Source organism: Xiphophorus hellerii, chromosome 2 (assembly GCF_003331165.1).
Source record: "Xiphophorus hellerii strain 12219 chromosome 2, Xiphophorus_hellerii-4.1, whole genome shotgun sequence".
NCBI classification, from domain to species: Eukaryota; Metazoa; Chordata; class Actinopteri; order Cyprinodontiformes; family Poeciliidae; genus Xiphophorus; species Xiphophorus hellerii.
In genome coordinates, this window is record NC_045673.1 from 26,773,686 (window position 1) to 26,795,927 (window position 22,242).

The 22,242-nt window shown below is 38.1% G+C and overlaps 1 protein-coding gene across 5 annotated transcripts in view; it reads right to left on the minus strand.

Moving 5' to 3' along the window:
• peak1 (pseudopodium-enriched atypical kinase 1) overlaps nt 1-22,242 on the minus strand; it is a 96,253-nt gene that overhangs the window by 34,422 nt on the left and 39,589 nt on the right. For 3 of the 5 annotated variants that reach the window (XM_032544930.1, XM_032544945.1, XM_032544938.1), the window contains exon 3: nt 10,584-10,672. The exons of 1 other annotated variant lie outside the window; for it this stretch is intronic. The gene's annotated coding sequence lies outside the window, so the exon portion shown is untranslated. Of the gene's footprint in view, nt 1-10,583; nt 10,673-19,884; nt 19,943-22,242 lie in introns of all 5 variants that reach the window. One more of the 5 variants, XM_032544955.1, reaches the window with a different exon arrangement.

Sequence of the window (22,242 nt, forward strand, 5' to 3'; positions counted from 1 at the left end):
GCAGCACGAGTAATTTCTGAACGCTGCTTCGTCGTGCAGCATGGCTGAATAAATGCTATTAAGCGTTGTTAAACTTAAGTTTTAAGGAACTTGTCGAGTGTCCAAACTATAACTCTAAAAGACGACCTCTGAGATCTACAGACGTTATTCTCCTGCTCAGGTATTGCACCATGAAATGAACACAGGTTCCTATAAATTTATCCAGGTCGTTAATTTGTCTTGATGAATTGTTATGAAAATTGTGTTTACAGTGCCTTTCAGAAGTATTCATGAGCCTTTATGTTTTCACATTACACATTACCACAAACTTCGGTGTATTTTACTGTGATTTTATGTGATACAAGTGAAAGGAAACAGAAACTTAGCTTTCCATTTATTGATCTCTGCAGGGCTTACCATACTCAAACTTGAAAAGAAGATATTTTTACACAAACTAATCCTGATTTGAACTTTTTCACAACTTTCTCCCTAACTTACAAGTGTTCCTTGGTCTTCTTGCTTCCCTTTGTCACATGTCCATGTGCCTGTGGGCAAGGCACTTAGCGCTATGTTAGCTATTGATCAGCGTATCAATGAATTTGAGTGTTTGAGTGCAAATGGATGAAAGTGTCTGTACTGGAAATCGATTTGAGTGGTCTGGATGACTGGAAATAATAATAATGTAAATTTAGCCAATTTACCAAATACAGATGCTGTCTTATTGGAACAGTTCTGAAACATCAACACTGACAGTTTTAAATTGATTACACTATTGACTGGCTATGCCACCTCCAATTATTTTACTTTATTCACTGAAAAAACAAAGTAAAAAGTATAAACCATAGTAATCAGAGTAAATTACTGTAATACTAAATGTACTGTGTGAACACTTAAGCAAGGATTGTACAATGACTCACTAAATTCTCTTTTTACCAAAAACGGATCAAAAATCACGACGTGCCTAAGCCATCTTGAAGCTTGTTGTGTTGACAGACAGTAATGAGTAATGTGACAACTAAATCGCTCCATTATAGGCTCAACTCAGAGCTGATTCAGTGACAGATGTACCTTAAACAACTAATACAAATGCTCAAAGACTTTGTTACTGTCAAAACAAACACTGATAACAGAGGGGTTCAGTTATCACCTGTTAGCAGGCTAAAGCCTCTTTATCTGCAGTTTGGTTTCTGTTTAAGTAATTGTGGATTAGGAGTTTTTTTAAGAGAACCTTCGAAAACAGTAAAAGGCGATAATGACCCAAAGGAAACACTGGATTTATTTGCTTTAATCAAGCCAGTCTATGGAGTTTCTTTACAAGTCATGCAAGAAGGCAAGTTACTCAACCATACTCAACCAGCAGGCATGACTTAAACAATTATATGGTGTAATGTGATGAGTGATCATTTCAGGCATTCATGAGTCAAACACTAAGAGAGAGACAGTATAAAACCTTGGATAAAATGAGGAAAAATGGAGAGCAAATAGAGGGAGGGGAAAAAAAGGTGGGGGCAAAATGAGAAAGCAACCACATTCTTCTGTGGTATTTGGTATTGTGCAAGCTCTGGGAGAGTGCTTGCAGCCTGGCCTGGGAAACAGCCAGTGGACGTCTCCTGGGAAGACAACCCGCTAGCCTCCAGAAAAACACCATCACAGTGGCAAGGCAGACCGAGCCAGATGCGTAGGAGTCACAGTACACACAAAGAACACACAGGGCGAACAAACGAGAAACACACACACGCCCGAAGCAAAAGAAATGCAACTGAGATTCATTATGTAATATTTGCTCTGAAAGCAGGGAGATGGGTTTGTGGAAAGTTTGTGTAGCAGCAGGGAGATACATGTATACAATATTATCTATAAAAGTGATTATCTACTTCAACTGCATTCTCATGATAAACAAGTTTGTAGATCAGATCAGATCCTCTTCAGTACAGCAGGGTGTTCATGTTGCAGGACGTAAAACCCATAAAGGAGAATTTGCATTCCAGAAACATGGCTATGAATCAATGTTTCAGGTGACAAAATTACTCCAGAACAGACTTTTAAAGGTGGTCTATTATGCTTCCTTGAACAGGTTATGTAAAGATGGGTCTGTGAGCTATACAAAATATGTTCATTATATTTTTTTCACAAAATCATTCTTAGATAAGATTTCAGTTCTGCCTATCTTGAGCTCCTCTCAGAATGGGATGGCACTTTAAATCCAAATAAGCTGCTGCTGGCCACACCCCCAAACTCAACGTTTACACTCGCATGTAAAAAAAAGTCTGCATACAGATGTGCAATGAAACATCCACACATCTTTGAAAAGCAGAAATGGAGCCCCCTGCATAATGGACAAGAATGCAGCAAGTGGTTTCTGGGTGATGAAGTCAACAACAAAACACTTATCTTTTCCAGCAGCACAAACGGCAGTAAAACCAGCTGCCCAAACAAACATAAGTCATGGGCTGGACTTCGCTGCCAGCAGGGCAGTGCCTGCTGGTTTACGACGTTAAAAAAAACCATTATCTAATTGCCAAAAACCGGCTAGGAGGCTTTTCTTCATCTGTTTTTAGAAGCAATAGAAACCCAAATAGACGAAAACGTGCCAAATGTGAATTTTGTGTTATTGGTTCCCTTTAAGTTCAGATCTGTCCTAACTTTATGATACAAACTGTCAGTAGGGGGCGATGTAGGGTGTTGAACATTAAAGACAAAAAGAAAAAAAAATCATCCAACTTGACTATAAATGAGCCAAAAAAAAAAAAAAGAGAAAGGGAATGACTTTGTGTGGCAGCTTTTTACTGTGTGTTTTTGGATGATTTTTTTAATATCTTCAAGTATGGGTCATGTTTACTCTCTAAGCCCAGTAACAGCTGATTCAGTTCAGGCAATCAGTCATGTGAGTCATGAGCTCAGTGTGTCAGAAGTGATTTGTTTCCAAAGATCCACAAGCTAACATCTATGCACCACAAATTTGGAACAAACTTCCAGAAAACTGTAAAACAGCTGAAACACTGACTTCTTTTAAATCTCGACTAAAAACCCACCTGTTTAGAATTGTATTTGAAAGGTAATCAATTACAAATTTATTGATGGAACCTGATTTAATGTCGTGTTTTGATTGTTGATTCTATGTTGCATTGTGTTTCTGTGTTTGATATGATGTAAAGCACTTTGAAATGCCTTGCTGATGAAATGTGCTATACAAATAAAATTTGATTGATTGATTGATATAGTTTCCCGTTCACATTAATGGCCAAAAGACTCCTCTGTATTTTTAGAACATCTCCAGAGCAGAATAATATTTTCTGGGTGCTGTGTGTAAATCATAAAGGTGAAATGTGAAGTGCAATATTTCACATGCTCCAAGCAGAGAGCAAATTTAGGCTTATTGCAGGCAATTCCCACAAAGATGTAATGATAAATCTCTCACACAAGAATGGAAGATATAAAACTTTAGCAATATTTTCTGGGGGGGAAAACAAGTTTTTTGTCTCCAATCGTTTTTTTATAGATTCATTCAATACAGACCTTAAATTGCCAGTTTTTAGATGGTAGTTGTTGCTTGTCTGATCTTAAGGTGTTCTTTTTGCCTTAAAAAAAAACAATATTTTCATAGATTTTAATCCATGATTTTATCTTAAGTGGAGAATTATCCAGTCCAGGTTTCATCAATTGATGTAAATGTAGTCCATATTATAGGGTTCCTACATATTTTCATTACAATATCTCACACTTTTCCAGACTAAAACCACAACAACGATTGATAAAATGTTAACTGAAAGTGTGATGCAGCAACATGAAGTGTGTTAATTTAACAGAAATAAAACTGGTTCAATGTGAACGTCTTTTAGTGTTAATTTTTTTTTTTTCCACAGTTGTTACGGCTTGAGGAAAAGAAAAAAAAGAAACCGCCATACTTTTTCCATCTTTTTCCAATTTCAAGTGTTTTGAGAACCTGGGAAACTCAAGAATCAGTTCCTTTTTGATTTCAAATTAATAGTTTCAATAGTTATATTAGACTTATTTCACTAGACAAATTCATGCTGAGGCAGCAACTGAAGACTATTTTGAAAGACGAACTCCAATTTTTAATGCCAAAAATTCCTGCTACACTCCTAGGAAACAGCCAGCAGATGACTGATGCATTAATATGAGCCAGTTATACTGTTGCAGGTAAAAAAATTTATGCATGTATCGATTGGGATAAAATACAAAAAATCTAAAATATATACACTAACTCAGCGGTTCCCACTCATTTTCCTGAGCTCCCTTCCAGTTGTGACCACGTCTCCTACGGAAAACTTGCGTACACATGCATGCATTCATTTTTCAGCCTTCTTGATCTTTTAATTCCTTTATCCAGGGATCAGATGTGAGGATATAGCAGCTGTTAGAGGTGTGTTTTTGCTGTGGTAACATGCTGAATTCTTCAACATTCATATACAGTACATAGTAGAAGATGCAAGAATGGCCTGAAATGAATGAGCATCAGATTCTCCTATGATGATCTAAAAAACACCCTTTTTCTTTCTCTTTAATTTAATAAAATCTTCTCTCACTGACGGTCTGAAAGTCAGGAGAATTTATTATGGGATTTTTTTTTTCTTCAATGAATAAAATATTAAATCAATAAACTATTTTTCCAAATAATCATATTAATCTGACCAGGTCCCTTAAGGAAATAGTGATTTATCTTGGTGACATACATCACTTTAATACAAAATGTGGTTGAAGTTGTTGTTAAAATAGTATTTTTTTTTAAACCATTCTTATTCCATAAATACACTTAAAAACTGACAGCTATGTGTAAAAGCAGTATTTTTTTTACATAGGACGTTTTTTTTTTTCTATGGTTCTGATCAACATTTACTGTCTTTTTGGAATAACCAACCAAACAACCAACTCAAATTTAAGACTTTTAAAGACCATTATGAATGAGATTTAAGACCTGTATCTCCACAGAAATGTACAAACGTTCTCCCTCCATCTGCGATAAATTTGCACTTACCTATGATAGTCACAAAAAAGCTAGCTGGATAGCTAGCTAGAAGGGGCTAGTTAGCAGTAGCCTCAATCATCTCAAGTCAGAACCCAAGGAATATGAGAGCAACTCAAACTTTTCCCACAAGAAAAACAAAAATACATGGAATATATGAGATTAAATAGTCCTGTCAAGACTAAATGTAAGACCTGGGAATAACACATTGAATTCAAAGTTAATTTTTAAATGAATTTAAGACATTTTAAGGTCTAAGTTTTAGATACATGAATTTACGACTTTTTAAGGATGCAGAACATCCTGTTCCCCAAATTATTTTCACACAAATGGAGCTCTAGCTGGTTTATTGTAACAGTTTAAATTGTCTTCAACATACATCGGAAAAGAAAAAAAATACATAAACAGAACAACAAATTTACAGTATTTTTGACTTTAACACAAACACAGCTTTTCATATTCAATAACACTCTGCACACTGCAGTGTAAAAATGACCCAGATTAGCCTGAGGCTGCAGGGTGGTGACTATGGAGAGCTCATGAAGGCTTTCTCACCACCGACTCTCTTCCCGTCCTCCACCCCATGGTAAAAAGAGCCGTGCTGTCCATCAGGGAAAGTGAACGGTAGAAGAGCAGAACCGGATCTTTTCAGACTGCCAGTGGGGAAGCAGGGAGCAGCAATCAGATGGGATCACAGCAAATTCCTACGGCTTCAAGGCCATAAAGTCCCACAGATACACTTGTTATAAATGACTACAACATTGCTTTCAATAACACGGGTTTTTAGGCACTGCAGGCGGCAAGGTATGCCCTGTGATACTTTCAGTGCTCAAAAATCTGTTTGACTTCATGTGGAGCAAGCCTGTAACAGTTACTACAAAACTTGCATTCATGAGTTTGTTTTTTTTCCCCCCCGATATCTGTTATGTCTTAGACATGTTTATACAGTTTCTGTTACCATAATGTGTTGGCATCGGGTTTGTTAGTTGTTTAAGATCCCAACAGAAAAACTATAAACATAATAAAATATCATGTAGCTCTAGTTCAAAGTGGTATTCTATTTAAATATATTTTAAAACACTAATGGGTAAAGATGCATCCCAGTAAACTTCAATCTCAATTTGAAGTTCATTTATGTGAATAATCTTATTTAAAAAGTAAAATTCACTTGGATTCAGTTTGCACGAAAGTGTTAATTTCAAAAAGTGGATTTCATTTAAAGAAAATAAAAAAAATCTGTCTCAGATTGAACAAAAGATGAAGACCAAAACCAACAAATAAACTACTTTTAGAGTAATGTCATGTTCTAGCCATTTTATGGACACCAGAGATATGAGGAACACTGCTGAGTCGACGTTTGTCCAGAAGACAGGATATACACCAAACTTCATTGCTAAAGAAGCCGGATGTTTATGAAGGCAAATAAACTGGAGTGGAGGAAAATTTAAGGTTAAATGAAAAAGGTTCACAAGTGATGACAAGCTTTATGGAAATACCCATTTCATTTTTTAGCAGGACTCGGGACCTGACTGCACTGACAAAACTACAGACACCTGCTTCAATGCTCAGGGTATGAAAGTATTTCATTAGCAAAAACTAAATCCCATAAATTCTCTATGGCAGTTTATAGAGATACAGTGGCCCAGAAGGGTCAGAAAAATGCAAAAGCTACAACTCAACAACACAATCCACAATGGAAGTTATGCTAAAGTGGGATAAAGGAATTCCATTTTAGCATAATTTCAGTTTTAGCATAACATTTGTTTTAGCACAAATTCGGTGTTAGCATAAATACTGTTTTAGAATAAATTCCATTTTATCACAAAATCCGTTTCAGCATACATTACGTGTTAGCATAATTTTGCTTTTTGCTGTTATGGCTTTTGAAGTTGTGTTGACCCTTCTTGGTCAACATAAAAGAAAGATAAGAGATACTAAATGCAACGATGAAGATGAGCTGACGGTAACTATCAAAGTCGCCGGGATTCCTTTTTGGCGTTTCATTAGCTGTACGCCAGTCATCAAATAAACAAAAACCAGCGCTTGAAATATATATAATGTGTGTGAGCTAAATTGGATTACTGAGCTTTAATAACTCTTCTAATTTACCGAGATCTATCTGTACAGAAAAGCAGGATTAACACATCAGATGCATGTAAGAAATGAAAACATAAAAGCCGATTTTGTTCACACTTGGTCTAACTGGAGAACATTTATAACGCCGTATATGTGGAATATTCAGGAAGCTACAGGAAACATGAGCTCTGACTGAAATGAAGCTGGAGAAGCTTGTCCTACTTTCTCCAAAGAACAAACGGCTCTTTCTGCTACAGCTCTCAACTCTGGGAGAAAATAGAACAAAGGAACAGATTTGATAACAGTTCCCAATTACCACCACCAAAAAGAAACTGTTTCTGTGAGTGAAGAATGTCTCTCTGCCTTCTCATTATGATTTTGGACAGCATCAGCCTGGTAGTGATGGTGGGACAGGCCCTTTTTTTTCCCCAGTAATGATTTAAGTAGGACTTTGTTTCCAAGCCCTGTAAGTGTTCTCTGGAGATTGGTGGTTCTGATCCGAAAATCTGGTTTGAGTTTGGAACGTTTTCACAGCAGCATTTATGAACTCATTTTCAAGCATGACAGACTTCGTCGGAGGACGGAAAAACAAAATCCATATGTTTTTACGCAGATTCTGTTTCACATCACGGATTATCTCGAAAAGGAAAAAAAAAATCACAGCAGTTGAGGCATTTCAAATGAAAAGTGAGAATCCAGGAGGATTTTAATTGCAGAACTAAAATGTTTTATTATGCGAATGGGGAAAAGTGGAGCCCGCTGGCTCCACGAGCACCAAGAGGTGCAAACAACACCACTGCTGTTCTGAAAAACAAAGTGCAAAACACACACAAGCAGAAAGTAACTGATACCAAAGATGGCTGAAGAGATGGGGAATTTCAACATTATCCTGCACCGTTCTCCCTTCCAGGTAAAACACACAACGGGCAGACAGAAAAAAACTTATGTGTTATAAACACTAGGGAGTTCTACCTTTGATTAGTGGGTCTGTGTTAAATCAAAATGTTTATGTCTCATCCAAAACTTTTAAATAGATAAAAGTACATATTGATTTATAGAATGTTATTAGTTCACTCTCTGATTTCGGATAAGCAGCACTAAAGTTTTTACTATATTATATGCTATGTTTATTCTACTTTAGTCTATTTATCAGCGTAAATATAGTTAAAAAAAACAATACTGTCAGCCCTAAAGTTGGAATCTAATATTTTGTCACTACATTAAATAATGGTGACAATATGATCTAATTTTTCTGCGAATATTTTACTGACCAATCTCTTCCAAATTAAACACTGTGGAAAAATTGGGGGTTGTCCCATCAGACCGCTAGTTCCCGAAACGACCTACACAGAATTAAGCTAGCAGAAGAGCATACAGGGTCAGTGTGACCCCACAAAAACCTGTGGGGTCCAAATGACCCCATCTCTAAAGACCGCATGAGGGTTAGTGGAGACTTCACACCAGTTCATCACAAGGTAAAACACAATATAAAATTGTACCTACGTCATGTTGTACAGATCAATTTAAAAACACTATTTATTCCAAAGGGAAATTAAATGTTGTTGTAACATCACAGCTGCCTCAAAGAGTCATTGTGGGGCAGGAAGGATATCTGGTAGCCGTCAGTCTCGCAACAAATCTAAAAAGACGTCTGACTTCAAATTGCTGCTGTATGAGAGTGTCCTGACTGTCATGACACGCTAACAGCTCAATTTCTGGGCAGCAGATACCATATTGGAAGGAAGAGATGCTTTGAATTTCCTCTTTCTTTCTCTGCTTGGGGCCAAAGTTCATGTATTATTTAAGCTTTTGAGATACTAATAGCTGCTCCCAGTTGTAATAACAAAACCTAATAATAAAAATGTAATAGCAAAAATCCTGCCAGCTGCACAGCATCCAAAACCACAGTGAATAATTGTCCAAACAAGCAACGCCTCAACCAAAACTCGAACCCATAACTTTCAGATTGCAAGACCTCCTCCCGTAGCGTTTTTAAACAAGGCTGTTATAAACCGCTCCCAGCTGCAACATTGGCACTTTGACTTCTATGACATTTTTAACCGGAGTGTCTGGTAATTTGAACCCTTAAATTTGGTCTCAATAGGAGGAAAGCACTCTGCATGACAACTTTGCTGCAATTAGTTTGAGTGGGTGCGTGCGAAGGGAGAAAACACAGCAAAACACAGGGTTTCTGCAGGTTTCACCAATTCAAATTTAAGACTTTTTAAGATCTATATGAATGGAATTTAAGACCTGTATTGCGACGACAGAATGTACAAAAGAAAACTACAAATAAATAAATCATATAGGTTGGCAACAGGAGTTAGCTATTGGTTAAGACAAACATCGTCCAATCACCTGGCGATAAATTTGAACTTACTAATGACGGACACTGAAAATGCTAGCTAGCTAGTCAGCTAGAAAGCGTACATTAGAAGATGGTTACTGGCAGTGAAGATGTTTGCGTGTGATTCAAACTTTTGCCTTACAGAAATGTCCCGTGAAGAAAAAAAACTATTATCATAAGAAATTAAGAAGTCTGGCTATGACAAAATTTAAGATCTGTGATTAGCGTACTTACGGCAAACTTTAAAGACAAAAAGAAATTAAAAAATGTAGAAATGAACACATTTTGAGGCCTTAATTCCTAATACCTTTAAGTACTTTTTCTTTCACCTTTTTAAACTTTAAATTATAACTTTAGATTATATAAATAAAGTTCACTCGCTGTCAATATTCTCTTCGCTAAGAGTTGTTGGGGTTTTTTCTTGGTTGACATGTAGGAAAACAAGGGCATCAACATGAGCCGGATGAAGGCTTGCCCGCTTTCTCGTAATGGTATTTCCAGCGAGAGAGAAAATCCTCTCGCTGGGAGTGCTGGTTGCCGGAACAGCTAAATATTTTCTGCTGAGGTTTGCCAGACGGGGAAATCTGCCCTGGTTGCTGGCCCACCACTGCAGCGGGTTCGCCATGGTGGGGATCTGTGGTTAGTTAGTTAGTTAGATCGTCGTGACAAAGACACTCGCGAGCTGGCTAAGTGACATCCTTAGCGGGAAGGGGGCGAGTTTTAGACGGCTCGTGTTTTGTAGTGGACTGCAGCTGCAACTCCATCTCCTTTTAAAAACACTGTAAAACCACAAATATGCATCCATCTACATATCATTTAAACTAATGTATTAACTTATTTTTCTTGTGTCTTGTGACGTATACTGTGCTGTCAGATCAGCACAGGCTGTCACCACCGGCAATCACATGACTGCGACTAGTCGACATGAAATGTAAAAACTCGCGAGACGTCCTAGAGTCGACTAGTCGACTAGTCGACTAATTGGTTCAACCCCTAGTCACAGGTAAAAACTTTACTGTGACAAATTTATATGACAAAAACCTTTTTGATAGTGACACAGTGAGGCTTCTACAGCTGATTGAATGCGCATGCACGGCTCATTTCCAGGACTAACCAAGAAAATGACACGACAAGACGCAGGTGGACAGGGAGACCTGGACACGCACGCATTCTCACATAAAACAGAAGCTAACTCACAGTGCAATGAATCAAGCAGCAGCAGCAGCAGCAGCCATGGTGGCCATGGAGTCCCAGATGATGGAGCTGAGAACACTTGCAGCTGGAGCCTACAGATGACAAGAGAGGCACACACAGCAGAGTTACTCAAGATAAAGAGATGAAAAGTGTGGAAAGGAAGACGAAGTAGAGAGAGAGGGGCTTGACGTGAAGCAGATCATAGCTTATTGTCAGAGCCAGTCACAGTTCAGGCACGGCTTTACATAACGGCTATCAGATATCCGACACAAATGTGCAAAAGTTGACACGAACCTGCTTCTTATGAAAATGTCGGGTCATATTCACATCACCCTACTCCACTGTACACAGTTCACCGTACTGTAAATCATCCGTGAGGGTTTTGACAATAAATCCAGCTTAAAATTTTGATGTATTAATCTTTTTAAGTGCAAAAATATGGAATATGTTTTTTTTTAAAAATACTGTTTCACATTACTTTCCAATTTTGTGTGATAACGATACGTTGGAGAAGCACCGCTGCCTTATCACACAGCTGTCAGATTTGCTGACACATTTAGTATTCAAGGAACATTGTCTTCACTGTATGCAGAAAAGCCAGAAAACACAAGAGAGACTAAATGCAATGCATATTTATTGCGGTTTGATTTGGACGCACAATGCTCTGTATAATGCGTCACTTTGAGCGCCTCGTGTCTTTGCGGCGTGTTCGTTTCTGCCTTGTTCTGCTGCGACTGTGCTGAAAATAAACTAGACAGTAACAGCTTTTCTAATCCAGTTGGTGGGTTTAATGCCAACTGTGAAGAGAAGACATACTTTTTCATGGGCAAACTGAGACTGCTCAGCCCGTCAGCGAATCCTATCCTCCTTTGTTGTAGGATCAGTTGGAGGTTTTGTATTTGATGCAAAGTAAGTCACTCCATGTGGGTTGCTATGCAACAAAAGAAAAAAGAAAAACAAGGCAAAACAACAACAAAAAAAAAGCATCACCCTATTTTTTTACGATTGCTTTAATGTTCCACATTAGACGTTTTATTTGCGATGAAAATAACCGCAGGCATCCCAAAGGCCTTGGCTTCTCTGTAACAGCCAATTTAGTTTATTTTGAATGAGGAAAATTTACTGTATGAAACAAAAAATGGATAAAAAGTCTTTGAAAGCTGCGTTGTATGTAAGACAAATGTCCAAAACGCCATTGTTGATATCCTTAACTGTGAGAGGAAAAAAAAGAAAAGGGTCGTACGTGTTCATATTTCCTGTGGTGGCTCTTAATACGGCTCACCCCCCTGGGTGGCAACAGCTGGGGGCAACACATGAACTCAGCGGGGAAAAAAGCTCATAAAATATTAGTATTTGAAAAACAAGTTTTTTATTGCTTATTTGCATATCTAGTGAACAGGGAGTGAGGCACCTGAGAAAAACCGCATCTGGCTAATGCGGACAAATATTATATTTGATTCTTAGCTTCCAATACAGTCATAACTCATTTTGTGAAGCAAAAGTCCTTGCACAACTTTCTAAACAAGCATAATACTGCGTTTAAAGGGGCAGTATTATGTATTTTCCGGACACATACAGTATATCTCTATTTTACAGCACAATCCAGCAGGGCTGCACCAATAGCAGATTTCTGGACGATCGCCGATTACCGATCTTTAAAAAGCCTGACCTGCCGATTCCGATCACCGATCTCCCAGTAATTAAGGAACACAATTTTCCTCCATTATGCCATTTGCAATCGTTCTTACAAGGGCGGCACTGAGAAGTAGCTTGCATGCTAACTTGTTTGCCCTCATATGTCTAGCTTATTTCTATGAAATGTTACAAAATAAAACATATTATAGCACAGTATAGACAGAAATATGTCGACTATAAGCAGTTTCATCAAACCATTACTGTGGTCTTCTTCAGAGCATGTAGTGAATCAATGCAACCCTGTTTGGTTTGCACACCTCAGCAGATTTCCATCAAAGTAAGGATTGTTCACAGGTGCCATTGCACACATGTCCTTGCCTCTGAACTCTAAACCACAATGTCTCCCTCTTGCCTCATAAACAACAGCTGGCTCTAGTAGTCCATCTGCTACCTGTTAAATTCCCCTAAGCAGTACTCACAGCTCTAGCATACTATTACCTCGACTCCTTCCAGGGATACCATGAGCCATCGCTGCTGCTTTTACAGCGGATGGCAATAATAGCAGTTTGAACTGTTAAACGGCATACTCAGACTCATGAGTCGGCTTTTAATTCTGTGTCTCTGCATTTAGCTTTTTTTTATTTTGAAAAGCATCAGGGGGTTGAAAATAAACGTACTGATTACTTCTATGGCTGTTTTTATATCTCCAAGTGCATTCGGGAAAATTAAGTTCCCAGCTGGTCTTATTACTCAGCCCTCCAGTGTTGATTTACTGCAAACATGTTTTTATTTGTTAAAAAGCTAAACACTGCCCAGTCTATCAGGCATAGCACTATTTAAATTGGAATACAGTCTTAGAGTTTCACATTTATTTCAGTCTTGCTTTCCACTGAGATTTAAAAAGCACAAGGTAGAATATGCTGTTAAAAATCCTGATGTGCTCCTCTTCCTACACACTGTCTACTGTAGTCACTACAGTATAAATAGAGTAAAAATAAATAAATAAAGTAAAAAAAGTCTACTACTGCACATAATTGTTACAAAGAAAGTTCACCTCATTTTAAATTTATGTTTTATGTTGCATCTGTTACTTTTACAGTTTCATTTTGGCTTCCTGTTTATTCAAAACATAACAGCAAGGTGGAATCTGTGTGCTTTTGTAGTTATCCATCCATCGTCTATACCAACTTATCCTTGCCAGTGGCTATATCCAACGGGCGTTGGACGAGAAGCGGGATACAGAACCCTAACAGAGCTACAAACTCCACTATAAAGTTACATTTTTCACCTAATACAACCAGATTATTTATATCTTCAAACTAGACATGCAGAAATCAAACTTTTGTGGCTTTTTTCCAATCTCCAGGTTTCGCTGAGTTTTGACCTGCCACTATCAATTTCAGCAGATTCCAATTTGTCTTAAGGAGGTAAATAATAACATGCATAAAAGAAAAGAATATCTTCCTGTCTGAGCAGTTAGACTGTACAAATGATCAAATTCATCCCTTAATTTCAACTTTGTCTCCAAACAATTGCAAAAACAACTTTGACACTTCGTCCTCCAATACAGGTTTCCAAAAGGAGGAGTGTTGTTCATCACTTGGTACAGCTTTCATATGGTGGATTCACTACTCACAACAGTGGATCACTGGCACCCATAAACACAAACAGTTTCATTGAAAGGGTTTGTGAACAAAGCATCAGGATGACTTGACAGCTCGTCATTTAGCTATGCTCAAAGTTTTCACTTCTTTGTTCTATCTTTACCTTCCTCAGCCTGTTATCAAAGCAGAGGTGCAGAAAAATGATTGATTCTTTTGCAAATCTTAATTCCTAGTTCTAGTAATTCTGAATCAATTCAAAATGGTCAAAAAATCTATTTTAAAATGCGCTTAAGTTGTATGTCTTAAACGTACAACTTTAATTTGCAACTATACTGCATATCCTAATACGTGCCCAATTGGCCATCTTGCCCGTCGTATGTATTTTGAACAATTCTTTGATATTTTGTTTATTTAACTCTCCATCATTCTAAGCATGATGCTCCGGATGAGCGCAGCAGATGTCACTGTCAGACAGTAGGGACAGTGACATCTGCTGTCAGTTCTCGAAACCACACACACACACACACACACCCCCACACACACACACACACCCACACATGCACACACAAAACCCTCGGAAAACCGCACACAGGGTCAGTGCGACTCCGCCAGACAGCGTAAAAAACTCATGGGGTCCTAATACCCCAGTACTCTATCTCTTAAGACTGCGGAAGGGTTAAGAAAAAGCCAGGCAGCTAAGCTAACCTAATACTGGAAATTAGTTACAGAATTTTATGCACAATGTTATTTTTGTTTAAATGTAAATTGATGGAATTTGATTGCTTTAGATAAATGTCCTATTTATTTACAACGTCTTTTCCCCTCGTCAGTGAGATAATTTCAACAATCTCTGGGCCATTTGAATAGAAAAATCGGTTTTCTAATTAAAGGTGGTTTCTGAACTGAATCATGACCCTAAAAATTGGAATCAAAAAAATCCGCGTCTCTACCAGACAGGCTTTTCAATTTCATTTTGACCCACTACTGGCGTGTGGCGGGCTAGATAGTGGCTGCACCACAAAAAATACATCAAGGCAATTGTCGAGCATTAAAACTTCAGTTGTTACAATTAATACTATAAGTCATGTGAGTTAGTTTGTGTGTTATTCCTGCTTGAAATTAGGATTAAAGTATAATAACTAAGTTCAACAACTGGTCAACCACAAGATAGTTGAAAAGAGATCCACCAAGTGACCGTCTTTTGCTTGAAGGACAGTCTACATCACATGATAACAATACCCAACCAACCTTTCTTACTCAATGGCCCACAAACTGTATAGTGCAAGCCAGTGAGCTCAGCTGGTTCCAAAAATATCCCACAAGCAGCACACGCTTTAAAGTTCCAAAATGCAGTTTGGTTCTCAAAGCTTGACGTTTATGATCTAGATAATGTCAGAGATTACAGAGTAAGCCTGTCTTGAAAGCCTGTGTTTTTTTTTTTAAACATGGTGTGTTCAATATAGTTGACGTCTGTGGTTAAGTTCAACGAGGCACAGGAAGTTTTTACACAACAACATGGCTTGGTGGAGCACCACAGACAAATCGTCACTTAAAATCCAGAGCTTAGTGGCACGCTTGATGCCACACAAGCAGTCACGATTTAAATCCATACCTTCAACACACTTCGGTATTTCTAAAAATCGATTTATGAATACCGCTGATGCTAGAAAATATAATCGTTTGTGGCAAGTTTGATTTCCTTAATTTTTTTTTATTTGTCTCAATAAGGATCCCTTTCCAGACTATTCTCTACACTGGTCAGCACAACAGGAGTGAACTGAAAAAGCTTTTTCAGATATAAAAATTAAACTCACAGTCTATTACTTAATGATAGACTGTGATCAATGAGTTGATATAAAGTTGACTGATCTAATTGCTTGACTAATGATTAATTGATAAGCAGCCATTTCCTTAAAAACTTGAGTTTTCTCTTGTATGAAGAGGGTCGAGCATCGTTTTCCATCACATAAAGGGCTAAATTTTTCATAATGTTCGGGGTTTTAAAAAAAACATAATGTGAAACTAAAGGAACCTGTCAAATATTTATATTTCAAAACAGAATAGCCTAAAGTGAATTTTCCATCCCACGCTGGACTCTAGATTCTTTCTCTTTCCTGTTCTGGTATGGCTCCACCATCTTTGTTTCTGTATCAATTGGCTCCACCTAGGATTGACCAGCAGCGCCCTCTTCAGGATGGCAGCAATACTACTACACTAAAAGAAGGTCTAAGCTGGCATTATTAGATAATCGAATTGAACTAATTTTGACAATGAATCGTAAGTCAATTAATTGTTTGCATCATTATTTAAAAGTATGTTGAAAATGCCAGTCATCCATCTGGCAGAGATTTTACAAATGCATTTATAATCAAGCAGGTGAGCCTAAATATATCAAAAAGACAACATGTGGGTGTTGATCTAGCTCATTGCAGCAGCAGGTGCAGTTCAGCTCTCTCTAAAAATGCTTCAGGAGCAAAGGACACACAAGTGGTCTGCAGCCGGACCTCAGACTGATGTGCCTCTTACAAGTAGTTGCTACTAATTGGCTAAGGCAGCACCATCATTCTTAACCTTCTGAGCTGACTTAAGAAGAATTCCTGCGTCAGTGTGTGTTGGACATTTATTTAAGGTTGAATACGGTGTGGGTCTAATGCACATTGACCCACAGCCACAGTTGGCAGAGGACGGCAGGTGGCACAGCAGGAGGCACCAGGTGACTCAGAGACCAAAAGGTCTCTAGGTCACTTGGTCGCTCAGATACCACAGCTGCCTTGGTGGCTTCTGACTCACAGTTGCCTTTCATAAATCATATATGTTAAAATTTTGGTTAATATTTTTAGGTCTGATTTTTATACCCTACACCTGCAATTACATTATTTCTTAGCCTACTACATGTAGATCTAAACTACAAGAAACATATTGTAAATCATTGTCTCTTTCCCCCCCATTTTGATAGTGTGTACAGTCTGCTGCTGTGACAAGACAGATTGAGTTATCTTTTTGTGACATCACAAACGCATTTCATTTTGTGCCACAATAACTGATCACATGATTGGTTTCTTCAAGTTATTGACTTCACTAGTGCAGACAAAGCTTCTGCATAGCATAGTAGTATATAATGTTATCAGTTCACTGCTTCAACTTTTGAGTAGCGTCTAGGTAAATTCGGTCACAGTGGTGGCTAAGCACAAGATATAGCGTGTCTAAGTCTTGATGTTCGCGCAACAAAATGTTTTGACAAGTCCAAAACAACTCTTCTTTAAGCTGCAATTTCATAGGTAATGTTTGTAAGAGAATGATGGGATATATCAATAACAGTGTAATGGTATTGGCCAATTGTGGCAACCTTTCTTTTCTGATTTTTCTGTTTAGTAATCATATCAAGCCCATTCTGTTTCTTATTGACTAAAGACTTAAAAGCACCAACTGAAAGTTTGATTAGTTTCACTATTCTTAGAGTGGATGTATCTTTGATAATTAAAATGGACAACAACACAACCAATGTGGCTGACCAACATAGTTAGCTGTATCAACAAAAAAGGAGAAAATACATCTACAGCTTTTTACTGAAAATGACTTTTTACTTTCATTTGTTCAGTTAACTAAGTGAAATTTGGCTAGTTTCTCCTTATGACAGTGGATTTCTGAAGATTGAGCAGTCATAATTTGATCATTTGTGCTACAGTTTCCAGTAAGTAAGACATCAATCAGGAAGGATCTCTGATTTAAAGAAAAGTTTACCAAGGAAAACTGTCTTGCAGTTTAGTGTGAACACACCGCATGCAGAAAAGATTCAAGGTCTGTTAAATTGCAGGGCAATCACAGAGTAGCCGTCAACCTCAGGAAATCAGTGTGGTCGAGCCATAGCTGTGGGAGCTGGCTGTTGCATGTTGTAGCCTACATTCACAAAAACATGTTTTTTTCCCCCCCTCTATCCTATATTTACGACTAGTAGAAATACAGAACAAAACCAGCTCCAAAATGTTTGTTTGAGAATCTCATCAGGTTTCTGTAAGGTTACAAAACTTTTACAAAAAACTGCATTGCGACCCGTTTTTTTCTCTGTTAACTTAAAAGGCAAAGCTTCAACACTTGTGTCTCATTGTTGGCAGAGGACGGCATCCAAATGTTTCCCTGTCAGTTCATTTAGCATTGGCTTACCCTCTTGGTGCTCACACGAGTGAAGTGAAGAACAAAAAAGGTATGAAACCATGCCAATCAACACTTTAGCCTGAGAGTGTGCCTGGATTATTTTTAGGGCACAGAAAAGAAAAGCAGTACAGAGAGATAAAGTGACTGGCAACCAACTTTTCTGCTCTATAAAACAGATAAATGGTCACAGAAGACATCATACTCATTAATTCTACTGAAAAATGTGTACTATCACTTACATACCTATATAAAAACAGATGTTCAATTAACAATTACATAGTGGGCAGTTTTGAGATGTGGTAGGTCTCACAAATGTGTGTTGTTTTTTCCCTCTTAGAGCTAAAAAGAAAGACTGGAGTGATAAAACCCGTGTACACTGTTAAATTCCCATGTATGCTGAAAGAAAGGAAAGTAAACCCTGCATAAACTCCTGATTCTAAATGCTGGTGCACTGTCTGCAAGTCTTTTGCCAGTAGGAGTACAAGCCAGCCATGCTGAAACACCCTCAATTCTAGAAATTTTCATGAGCAGCAGATTTTTGCTAAAATTTTAAGTGTTTTTCATCCTTTGCAATGTCTTCCAAAAGAGAAAGAGAGGCTGTACTGGCTGTTGCTTCTTCCTGCCTGACTGTGTGATTTGGCCTGATCTAACACTTGCAATCTACAGTAGCAGTTGCAATTGCAGTTTTACCCTGTAAATTATGTCCACACACAATACATTAAGACCCAACTAAAATCTGTTACAAACTGAACTACCAACAAGTCATACTGAAACAGTACGGAAATACGCTAGGTTAGCCTAGCATTTCAATAAATGGCTCCATGAAAACATGATGCATTTCTGAAGACTGAAGTTATATTTTGCAAGTGGTCTATAGAAACAAATCATAAAGTCACGCTTGATTTAGGTGCTAAGTTGACAGAACATTATATTAGCGGGTATCGCTCTCCTTCAATTGATCGTTACGATTTCTGACCTTGAGACTTTTGCTGCATGTCTTCCTCCCTTCTCTCTTTGCCCATTTCCTGTCTGGTAGTAAAAGGCCACAAGTGCCAATGGAATAATTTAAAAAAAATAAAGGAGATAAAACTCCTTATTAGGACATCAATATTTTTAGTGAAAAAGTAAAACCGTTTCTGTGCTTTAAGCACTACCAGTTGTGTTCACGGAAAAAGTATCAACAAATAATTTGCTTTGGTATGAAGCTGTCTTTCACTTTCCAAAGTGTAAAATTAGAATTTACTAAGACTGTAGAAAGTCATATTATGATTAATGCTCTCTACAGACAGTAGAAAAATGTGCAGAAAATGTAAAAAAAAAAAAAAGACAGAAGGAAAATAATAATTCCTGTGACAAAACACTGCTTTGCTACTGAGCCTTTCTGAAGAATACGCTGCTCCAAGATACATTCAGTACTATCATAGGGCAAACAGAATATTATTCTTATAAAACCAAACTAGAAAAGCTGTTAAACAGCCATGCGTGGATCTCAGGATAAACAATTTTCTGTGCAATAAAACCCAAAAATCCAACAGCTGCCTAAAAGTGACACTTTGAACAAATATTTAAACTCCAGCTTTTCTGTGCATGAGGTGCGCTCATTAAAATGTGAGCCAGCTTGTCCAACGCAAACACATCCTGTTAAATTAAAGGGTGTCCCATCAGTCTAATCCTCTGACAACGGTGATGCAGGTTATCAGGCCTACGACTCCACCTCTGCTGCTTCTCGCACAGTCCCCTTCCTCCAAAACTCAAGGAAATTTCTCTGGGAATCTCTTAAAGCCTTGTGTGATCGTTACGTCTGCGAACCCATGTGGCCCTGCGAGAAAGCCTCCGGGGGCAACAGTTGGTGGAGGCTCAGCAGACGAGAAACGAACATAGACGGCGACGCAAGCTGGAAGCACACTACTCACGGAGCGCTGGTGTGAATCCGGTCTGTGGTCAGGCGGATGAATGAGCCACATGAAAAGCCTGGTGGGGAAGAAGCCGGAGCATGAATGAGAGGAGGAAACGGAGGCAGAGCTTAAGAGCGACGCGACGACGAAGGGAGGGAACGAGAGTGGAGCGAGATAGGCACGGAAAATTGTTGGGAGAGAAAAACCCACTAAGGCAAGTTTTGTTTTAGGGGTAAACAGCAGAAAAACGTAAAGGATAAAGCTGGTAAGAGAAGTAGTATAAGATGAAGTCAGCTAGACAAGACATAGAATTCCCTTCCTGGTAGTAATTATAGCTCACGCTCAATCCCAGTGTCCACCGAACTCCTTCAGCAGTCACCGGGGCTTGTTAACTCCTCATGTTGCATAGAGGGGATTAAAAAAAAGACTAAAAAAAATACCCCTGAAAGAATGAGGCTAAGAGCAATCCTCCCAGCAGAACTGAAGTCCCAAAGAGCCCTATCAGTTCCATGATGCCTGTTAACCATACATCTCACAGGCACGGAGAGAGTCAAGCAGCTGTCCGCCTGCCAGTGATATGGATTAAAGCACAAGAAGCTCCTGGTCGGCCTAATGCTAATTTAATAGATGTGTCAGCAGCCAAACGGTTTGTTATATACAGAGTCTAGACAGAGAATGTGACCCGGTACGTCTCAGACGAGGTGCATGGAATAAAAATGAAACAAGTGAAGAAAAGTATTATATCAGAACTGAAGGATGTTTGATTGATGTTTGGAGTGAGCTAACAAGGAGTTTAAAAAAAGCAGAGAGAAATAGATTCAGTGATTTTATGGGGGTCGTTACTGTAGTGCCACGCAGTCAGGTATCTTTTACAGCTAAGTTATATTCTCTACTATAACTTACAAATAGGCCTGTCATGATAACAAATTTTGCCGTCGATAAATTGTCCCAGAACTTATCGAGATAAACGATAAAATTGTTGAGAACATTTTCAAGTAATATAATAGTAATAACATAAAAACGAAAGAACACATTCTCGAAGATCAACTTTAAATTCTAGTGAACATTTAAACACTGGAACTTGAAGGCATTTGGAACATCCAAAATAAATAAAGAAAACAGAAACAACAAATAAAATAAATTATGAAGACAAAATTATCTTTCAAATAAAGGGATAGCTGAGACCAAAACACCAGACTGAAGACTTTTATCATTCGGTTTTTGGTAAAAAGAGAGAAAAAGGAGAAAACCGATAAATCAACCAAATGAAATTATCGAGTTCCTTTTAGTTTTTTTGTAAATAATTGATTTATTGTTTATTGTGGCAGGCCTACTTACAAGCACTGGATCTGTGAGATTTCTTCTCTTTTTTTTACTTGATTCACTTTATAATAATTGATAAAAGTAGATTGTAGCTTTTTTATTTTATGATAAACCATTTTGTTTTTATAGGATTCCCTTTCTGGAAGTGATTATAATTCAATTGCTTATTGCGACAGGATCAGCTACAACACTCTCTGTGATTAATAGTTTTCATGAATTAAGTTGAATTCAAGACTTAAAATTTGCAGCTCAAACAAAAAAATAACCCAATACATCTGCAGCTGTTTCATGCAGCAAAATGGTGGCTCTTTTTGTAGGTCTAATCACATAAAATCCCCACTAAAGTAAAATTCTTATTAATGTTTGTTGTTCTAATGTGACAAAATATTTTTTAAAAAGTATATAGCAAAGCTCTGTGAAATGTCCTTAAGCGAATACCATCAAGATAACCCTTAGAGTGTCAGGAACCTATGAGCCAACACATACAAACTCAGTCTAAACAAAACCAATCTTTTTTTTTTTTGCTTTGTTTTTTTTCCCCACAGATGGTTTGCCGGTTAAGTTTCCACTGCTGCCTCCACAGTTCGTCACTTCTGTGAGACTTTAAAGACTTTCGGTAAATCACAAATGTTCGCTCTCATTCCAATCGAAACAAACCAGAGGAATTCTCGCTGAAACACTCAAAACATTTTGGAGACAAAGACAACTGATGGATGCCAGCTTCTCTGGTGTTTAGTCTCAGCGGCACTTTGGCAGTTCATTTCGCTTTAAGCCGGGCGTTTTTCTGGAGGTGGTGTGCATGCAGATGTGACAGCAGTGGGCGGCTGACCTGCTCTGGGGTAAGCGCCCCCATCACCTGACATCTGGCTTTTTACACAGCAGGGTCGATATTAAAATAAAGAGTCAGGTCACAGTAGGTGGAAGGGCCACATGAAGTCAACATGTGCAAAAAAAAAAAAAGCAGCAACTTCTGCAATGACGGTGACTTTTTATTGGGGTTGAAGTGGAAATGAAATATTCCTGTAGGCTGCACTTTGAATGTTGGCATAAAAG